The following is an 8882-nucleotide window of genomic DNA, read 5'->3' on the forward strand; positions in this document are numbered from 1 at the left end:
AATATAGATATTGAGAAAGAGTCTTTGGCAGAGGTGCCAAGACACTGGATGTTTGGTTTATATCGATGTGCTTAGGAGTAGATCAACTCCTATTGTAGAGATTCGATATAATGTACCAAATTCCGGGAACTGGGATCCCTAGACTAGATAAGAGTCGAGTCAGAGATTAAGATTCTAAGAGTTTGATTTACAGTTTCTATCGATTTATGTTCCACAGATTGTGATACATGTTATTTGATAAATGTTTATGCTTTTGTATATGTTTATATGAAATGCATTTATACATTGTTTATAATGGGAATTATCTTCTCACTGGAGTTATCCGGTTGTTGTTGTGATTGTATGTGTGCATAACAACAGGTGGTACATGATCAGGGTCGAGAACAGAATGAGAGATCAAGATTAGAGTGGAGATCCGGACTTAGAAGTAGAATTGGCTTTCAACACTTGATGTATAGTTGTTGAACCCTAATTTGATATGAATGTATTTTGTACGAGAGTTGTACTTTTGATCTTGATGTTTATATAAGATGATGCATAATTCGTTATAGTAATTTGTACACTTAATTATAAGTGTTCAATTCTTTTTTTAAAAAACTTTTAGACCCAGTACAATTAATTGATCCACTTAATCCCAAAGACGATTATAGAAGACGAATTAGGTTCGGGTCCCCATAACAATATACGCATAAATATGTATAACGCGACTTTCTTGCATACCCATTTTCATAAAATCATATTTTCGTGCTTATCATATTAATCGTAATAATAAATCATTTTGCGTCGATTTCTTTCAAAGCAAATAGTCCATAACATAATCCGTTTGATTAAACAAACCACAGTACTGGGCCGGCACGAATCACTACAGCCCTTGGACAGGATGTCCACTCCCTAACATAACAAAATTCATCCGAAGAAGTTAGAGAGGTCCCCAGACACGTTCTCCAGCTTCCGAACCCGTAACGTAATTTAGCTACAAGACAAATAGCATACCTCAAAAATAATTATTTTACACGTCATACACACTTACAAATATCGTGAACCTCGTTGGATTGTCCTTGTACATGCTGCCCTAACATACTATAATTTATACTAAAAAAAGCCCTTAAGGTGCATTAGGACACATGCGACTCTTGAATAAAATAGAATTACTTAGGGCGTAACAATCGACTCGGGACTCGACTCATACGTAAAACACATCCTATCTACTGCACGAGGCCTAAACTAGCTCAACGAACAATATAGACACAAGCTGCCCTTTAAAAGGGACACTATGGCACTTATGCGTTATGTACGACTTCCTATCAATTCATACCCAAACCAAGCCCTAGACTTGACCCTTTGACACAACTTTAGACTCTGGTCCATCCCTTAACGCACCACAACTCTTTAAACAACAAAAAACCGTAGTCCTCAGTCGCGCCACCCTCATGCGAATTCACGGCACCCATGGCTCCAGCCCTAATGCTAGCCAACCAGGCCCTAACAGACCCGTACCAGGCCAACCTCGGGACCCTGAGACCTTGTCTAGACCCCAGCCATGGCCCCTGGTCCAGCCAAGGGCCAAACCCGAAACCTCACAGCTGCGATCACTTTCAAGTGTGGCTATGCACTCGTTCCGCTTCTTGCTGCACCAATAGCTTTCCTACCCATCAAAAAAAACTTATTGACTTCTAAACACATCCCATAACGTAGCCCTACATATCAGCATGTGATAGGATTGGTTTAGCAAAGTCGGAGATAAAAAATTCAAGAAAACGATGGAGTTCATACTTATTATATATCAAGAAGATTTTTAATAACGTTCTATCATACATATAATCAAACTTATGAGTTATGAGTTAATGAAGCTATCGTCCTAAAAGGGTTACAGTATATAACATGATCGATGCATAGAAGAAAAATTTAGACATGCCTTTGCGTTAAAATGCACAATCGGAGATGGATTGCTGCGTTTTATGGCTTAAAAAGAGACTAAATAAATCAAGTAACGTCGTGTGATAATCACCTAAGTTTCTGTTGGAAGAAGAATAAAAGAACCTAACCCCTTAGGTTGGAAACTCGTGGCCAAGGGTGTGAAGTATTATGTTTGTGTGTGTTTTGTGTTGTTGTGTGTGTGCGTGAGTGATTGAAAGAGTTAGGGTCATACTTTATGTTAATTAATCAAGTTTTAAATTACTAATTAAACCATCCAACTTTTAAAATCTGCCAAATTAAGATTCCTACAAATTTTAAATTCTATCAATAAATAAATATGACCTAATTTAATTAATTATGTCATAAAAATAATTATTAAAATATTGTATTTTGACTGAAAGTATTTAAATTTCCTTAATTTTAGAAATTTTCTAATTAAAGTGTTTAAGATCTTTATATCACTCGATAAATTAATCTTGGTCCTTAAATGCTAAAATTTTAAAATACTTAATTCCTTAGCTTAGAATAAAAATATAACTTTGAATTTTAACTCCTTAATCCTCTCTGGTCTTCTTTTTCGATTCAGCATCGAATATTCGTCTGGAAATGAAAACTCGAGTAAACATTTTAAACTGCATAATAAAATAAATATAATTACCTTTAAAATAATTTAACACATAACATGCATCACTTAAATATTAGTTAAATTATTTTAATCAGACATGAGATTTACGTGTACAGGTTTTTAAGCACTAGAGTTATCGATCACCAAAGATTGCGGACATGTCTTATTCTATTTGTAACATGATATGAGAGGATTTCTGTCTCCATTGTTATGAGTAAGATCAATTTGGTTTTCTTCGGTCGGGTTCCCATCAGCTTGCATGTCATAAGTCTGATTTATTTCAGTTTGGTTTAGATCATTTTGGTTTAGATCAATTTTGTTATCAACAAAGTCCTCTTGTTCTTCAGTAATATGTCTGTCTGGCTGATCTGGCATCTCTGTTTCAGGTGACTGTTGAATCCTCTTGTTCATGTTAAAACCATCTTCGCTTTCATCTCTTAAATGCATTTCTTTGATCTGATTACTTGTATCAGCAAAGTTAGTTTGATTATTGGTCTGATTAATTTCTTCAAATACAACATGAATAGTTTCATCAACATTCAAGGTTTTTTTTTTAAAAAAAACACGAAAAACCTTACTAACGGTAGAATAATTGAGAATTATACCAACATCTGACTTATCATAAAAATCAGATAAATTATTCTTGCCATTATTATGAATATAAAATTTACAACCAAATACATAGAAATAAGATTCTTTTTATTCCAGTTTTCACAAGTCATTTTACCTGTTTTCTTAGTAATCATTGTTCGGTTCTATGAGTAGTATGCAGTGTTTATTGCTTCTTCCCAAAGTCGTTGAAAAATTCCGGAATCAGTAAGAATTGTTCTAGCAGCTTCCATCAAGGTTCTATTCCTTATCTCAGCCACACCATTTAGCTGAGGGGTGATAGTTGTTGAGAACTTATGACATCATATTCCCTTATCATCTAGATAGGATTCTGCCAATTTTCTCTTCCTTTCCTCAGCCACCAACACTTTATGATCCCTCTTATTCCTGGATGACTTATTATCATCCTTATATCTTTTCTTCTTGTCATGAAATCTTATGTCCTCATCAGTTGACCACTTGTCATCTTTCTTTGATTTAGGACAGTCAGCTGTGAAGTGGCCAGTTCTTCCACAGTTGAATAGGCTTTGTCTTCATCAGTATACTCTTTCTTGTAATGATTTCTTCAGCTATGACTCTGAAAGTTGCCCTAATATTCCCAAATTTATTCAAAAATAATGGAAATTCATCATTACTCAATTTTTTTGATAAAGTTTTCTTTGGAAACTGATGACTCGATTGTTGCCACAACTAGTGTTTTGATCACTTTTGACGTGGACTCACCACCAGTCCTAGATTACAGTTCAAACTCATATGACTTCAAATATGCTAACAAATCGTGTAGTTCAAGCCTTTTTAGTCCTTGGATTCTCGCACGGACACTGTTTTGAAATCTCATTCTTTAAGGAGTGTCATCATCACCTTAATGCTATCTCTCTATTCCCATACTCTTTACCCAGAGAAGCCAATTCTATTATTATGTTGTTGACTCTTGCATGAAAATCTGACATAGATTCACCAGACTTCATCTTTATGATATCGAAATTCTCGATGGCAACTGACAATTTGTTCCTTTTTCGTCATTGCTCTCACAGAGCTGGATTAACTTCTCCAAATTTATTTGGCAGTTGAGCAAATGTGTTATTATCAACTGTGCATTGTTGAAATTATAGCTCAATACTAAAACCAGGTGACAAACTGCGTTGTTGAAATTATATATATTTTTACACATATTAACAGCGTTCTTTGCTCATTATAAATACTTAAAAAATAATATTAACAGCGCATATGGAAGGACACACCATAAATAATAACATATGCAACTTGCTTTTATTGTGGTATGTTGATGTCGCACCATTGAAACTCAAATTTCTTGTAATATAACCCAATCAACTTAAATTTGTTGGTAGGTTGGGCCAACCTGACGAGCTCAACCCGAATTGACAGCTTAAGGTGGTTGTTACAAATGAACTCATTTGCCTATTTGTGATATTATGCCATTGAAATGGATAACTAAGACCTAATATTTCGTAAGGTAGAAATTAAGTATCTAAGCGTTCAAAATTAATATTCCTTGGATATGTTCTAAAATATTTATAAAGAATGTTCTAGAGTAGTCAAATCTATATAACCTTCCATATCATCCTATAACCCTAGTATAAAATATTTTACGTTCCACAAGATAATTCTGAACGCCCCGGAACATTCTACTCCAGAATTCAACTTAGCCTTTTTAAGCTACTTGTTTAGCCAAAACACCAATTGACTCGTGCCAAGAATACGTTCTTTATGGAAATGATTTTTTCTAAATATAATAAACATAAATATATAACAATAATCTTTTTTTTTTTTACAGATTTTAATTATATATCTAAAATTTTAATAAATAATAATTTTCAGAATTTGTGTATAAATGTTAATACTATTGATAATATTTGTTATGTTTACAATAGTTATTTATATTTGTGTTGCCTTAAAATAAATTAAGATAAAGTATTATATGCATAGAAACATAACTTGATCGAGTCAAATATTGTATGAAAAAATCGATTCAAATTTAATATTATTTTAAATTTATTAAATTCGAATCACTTCATAAATATTTAGAAAAAATTTAATATTTTTTAATGAAAAATGTAATATATTTTGTTGGAGCATTTAGTTTTGGTGATTGGTAGAAAGAACCCAATTGAATTCAAACAAGAAACTGGAATTTCCGTTTCATCATAAAATTCTATAAACATTTAATACAAGCATATTAACATATTTTACAGCATTCAGGGCATTGTCAGGACGATTACTATTTTTCAGGTGTAAAATAACCGTTTTACCCCTAGACGTAAAATTTCTCGATTTTGAATTTTTCTTAATTTCGTTAACTCTCGACCATCCCAATTAATTATTTAAGCTTAAATTAATTTTTTTTATTTTATTTAGCTTAATTTCATGGCTTTTGATTTAATTTCATAATTATTAATTTGTAGAGCATTTTAATCCCGAATTAATTCAAATTTTAAACATAGACTTTCTATTGCCTAAATTACCTTTGTAAGCCATGAGCTACCCCCGTGGACCCACGGTTCGGTCCTAAACCTTTAAACCTCATATTCGAACCCCATATTTTCCCCTTGTGCCCTCTCTCGTTTTCTTCGAGCCACACCCGATCCAGCCCCTGCCCAGCACACCTATGGACCCTACTGACCAGCCCTGACCCCTGGAACTAGCCCCTAGCCCGCTACAACCTCCTGCAGGAAACATGAGCATGCACGAGTTCCTTCATCTTTGCACCTATGAATCCTATCGCACTAGGACTCCTCGCCCGATCCACCACCCTCGAGACCCTCACTAGACCACCCCTAGACCTAGCCTGGACCCCCTGGCCTGGCCGTGGTTCCCCTGAACAGCTGCTGCACTCGGCTTGCATGGGAAGAGCCCTATCGCGCAAGGACTCATCCCCAGCCGTTGTGCACTAGTCCTAGCATGGCTAGGACTCTTCCTCTTCCCCAACCACGTCCAGCCCGAGCCCTGATCAAGCACTGGTTGAGCCGCACGCTATGATTCCTTCTAGCTGAGACCCTAATGCACCATGTCATGAATTTTCGTTCAAGCCTATTCCAATTCATGTGCAGCCTTTAAACCTTGATCCAGGGATCCTTAAGCACTCTTAAAATCCTCCTTTTTGTTGTCCCTATGATGGATGCCCCTTCATGCAATAATACTTTAAGTTTGGATCATGAAATCATAAGTTATTCACATGTCAAACATAAAAACAAAAATAATCATAAGGAAAACATGTTTTGCATGCAAACATAATTCGAACACGTAATATGGTGTGATAGATGAGAAAAAGGACATTTATGATGCGCCTTTGCGTATTTTACGCACGAAACGAATCGAGGGTGGGAAGAACGATGATGTAGAACTCGTGGGATAAAAGCCCATTGAAAACCGATGCTTCTCTTGATGAATTTCTTGTATGTGCATGTGTTTTGAGGGGGAGGGGATCGTCCTCTTTGTTTAGGGGAGGTGGTCGTGTGTAAAGAGGGTTTGGGGAATGGTTTATAGCTTATTTATTTGTAATTATCATGTGTGCAAACTTGGTCCCATTAGTCTAGTATAATAGGCCCAATAAACTCATTAGCAATTACTTAAAATATTTCGATTAAGAAAGTTCGTGAAAATAATAACCGAGTTCTCGAAAAATTCATATTTTAAAATCGAATATCTTAAAAATTACGACTCGACGTATAAAATCACCTCAAAACACCTATTTTTTTTTAAAAATATCATATAGAATCAACCTTATTTTAAATAATTAAAAACAATTATTTAATAAAAATATTTTCCTTATTTTAATTATCGGTCTTCGTTCCTCGATCGGATCTCGAATAACCTTTAAAAACATAGTTTCATGCATCCCAGTAGAAAACTACATCCTGGCCATATAAACATATCTGACATAATTAATCTATGCAATTAAAATCATTTAATTAGTTATTTTCCATTTCTCCTAGATTTGCATGCAGTTGAATTACGTCGTCTTATTTTTGGACCTTACAATTCCTTCCTCCCTTAAGTAAAATTTCATACTCGAAATTAGAACTTACCGAATAACTCCGTGTAGCGACTCCTTATGTCTCTCTCGGTTTCCCAAATAGCTTCTTCCTCCGAGTGATTTAGCCACTTGACTTTGATAATTGGTATAACTTTGTTTCAGAGTCTTCTTTTTTGCCTAGCCAAGATTTGTATGGGTCTTTCCTCATGAGTCATGTTTGGAGTCAATTACAGATTTTCATGATTTAGTAGTGGCGAATGGTTTGACATGTACTTTCGTAGCATCGAGATGTTGAACACATTGTGTACTGCGGATAGCATCGGTGGCAATGCCACTCTATAAGCTAGTGTTCCAAATCCTCTCTAAAATCTCAAATGGCCATATGAATCTTGGACTAAGTTCTCCTTTCTTGCCAAATCGCATAACACCCTTCATATCTGCTATTTTCACAAACACGTGGTCGCCTACCGCAAACTCTAGCTCTCTTCGACGCTTGTCGGCATAACTTTTTTGTCGGCTTTGTACAAGCTTCATCCTATCTCGGATTTTGACTACTAGTTCTGTTGTTTGCTTGATCAAGTCTGGACCAAATTCTCCTCTTTCACCCACCTCATCCCAATGTATGGGTGATCTACACTTCCTCCCATATAGTGCCTTATAAGGAGACATCTATATCGATGATTGATCTATTATTGTAGGTAAACTCTACTAGTGGCAACTTCGGTTCCCAACTCGCTTGAGAATCCTATCTGGTGTTTCATCAATTTTAGGTTCTATTAATTTTATAACATCTATCTCCGCTAGTCCCAACAAACTTCGGATCTCGGTTACGCTCTTCGGTACTGGCCATTCTTTCACTACTTCCACTTTTCTTGGATCAACCTCCACTCTATCTCTAGAAATGATGTTGCCTAAGAACGCCACCGTCTCAAGCCAAAACTCACACTTACTGAACTTTGCATTTTATTTCCTATCTTGTAGTGCTGTCTTCAAATGCCGACTATGCTCCTCTTTACTCTTCGAATAGATCAAAATATCATTGATGAAGACTATAAAAATTTTATCCAAATACGACTGAACTACACGATTCATGAGATCCATAAAGAATGCTGGCGCGTTGGTCAACCCAAGTGGCATGACCATAAACTCATAATGTCCATAACGAGTCCTAAAAGCAGTCTTATGGACATCAGACTCATTCACTTTCAACTGATGTTATCCAAAACGAAGATCTATCTTCGAAAATATCGATGCTCCTTGCAATTGATCAAATAAGTCTTCAATTATCTGTAAGGGATACTTATTCTTGATGGTGACTCTATTAAGCTCTCGATAATCAATACAGAGTCGCATACTACAATTTTTCTTCTTCACAAATAATACTGGTGCACCCCATGGAGAACAATTAGGGCGAATAAAACCCTTGTCCAGAAATTCTTGAATTTGATCTTTTAGTTCTTTCATTTCGGCAGGTGCTAGACGATAAGGTGCTTTAGAAATTGGTACAGTGTCCGGCATCAAATCAATAGAAAATTCAACCTAACGGTCAGGTGGAATGCCAGAAATATCCTCAGGAAAGAGACTGGGAAAGTCTCTGACTATCTCAATCTCCTCTAGCTTCTGACTAATAGGGGCATGTGTTGTAGTGACACATGCTAGAAAAGCTTGGCATCTTCGTCTTATAAGTTTCCCCGCATACATTCAAGAGATTATGTGTGACATTTGCTTGTTCCTCGT

Source organism: Primulina eburnea, chromosome 7 (genome assembly GCF_022965805.1).
Source record: "Primulina eburnea isolate SZY01 chromosome 7, ASM2296580v1, whole genome shotgun sequence".
Classification (NCBI taxonomy): domain Eukaryota; kingdom Viridiplantae; phylum Streptophyta; class Magnoliopsida; order Lamiales; family Gesneriaceae; genus Primulina; species Primulina eburnea.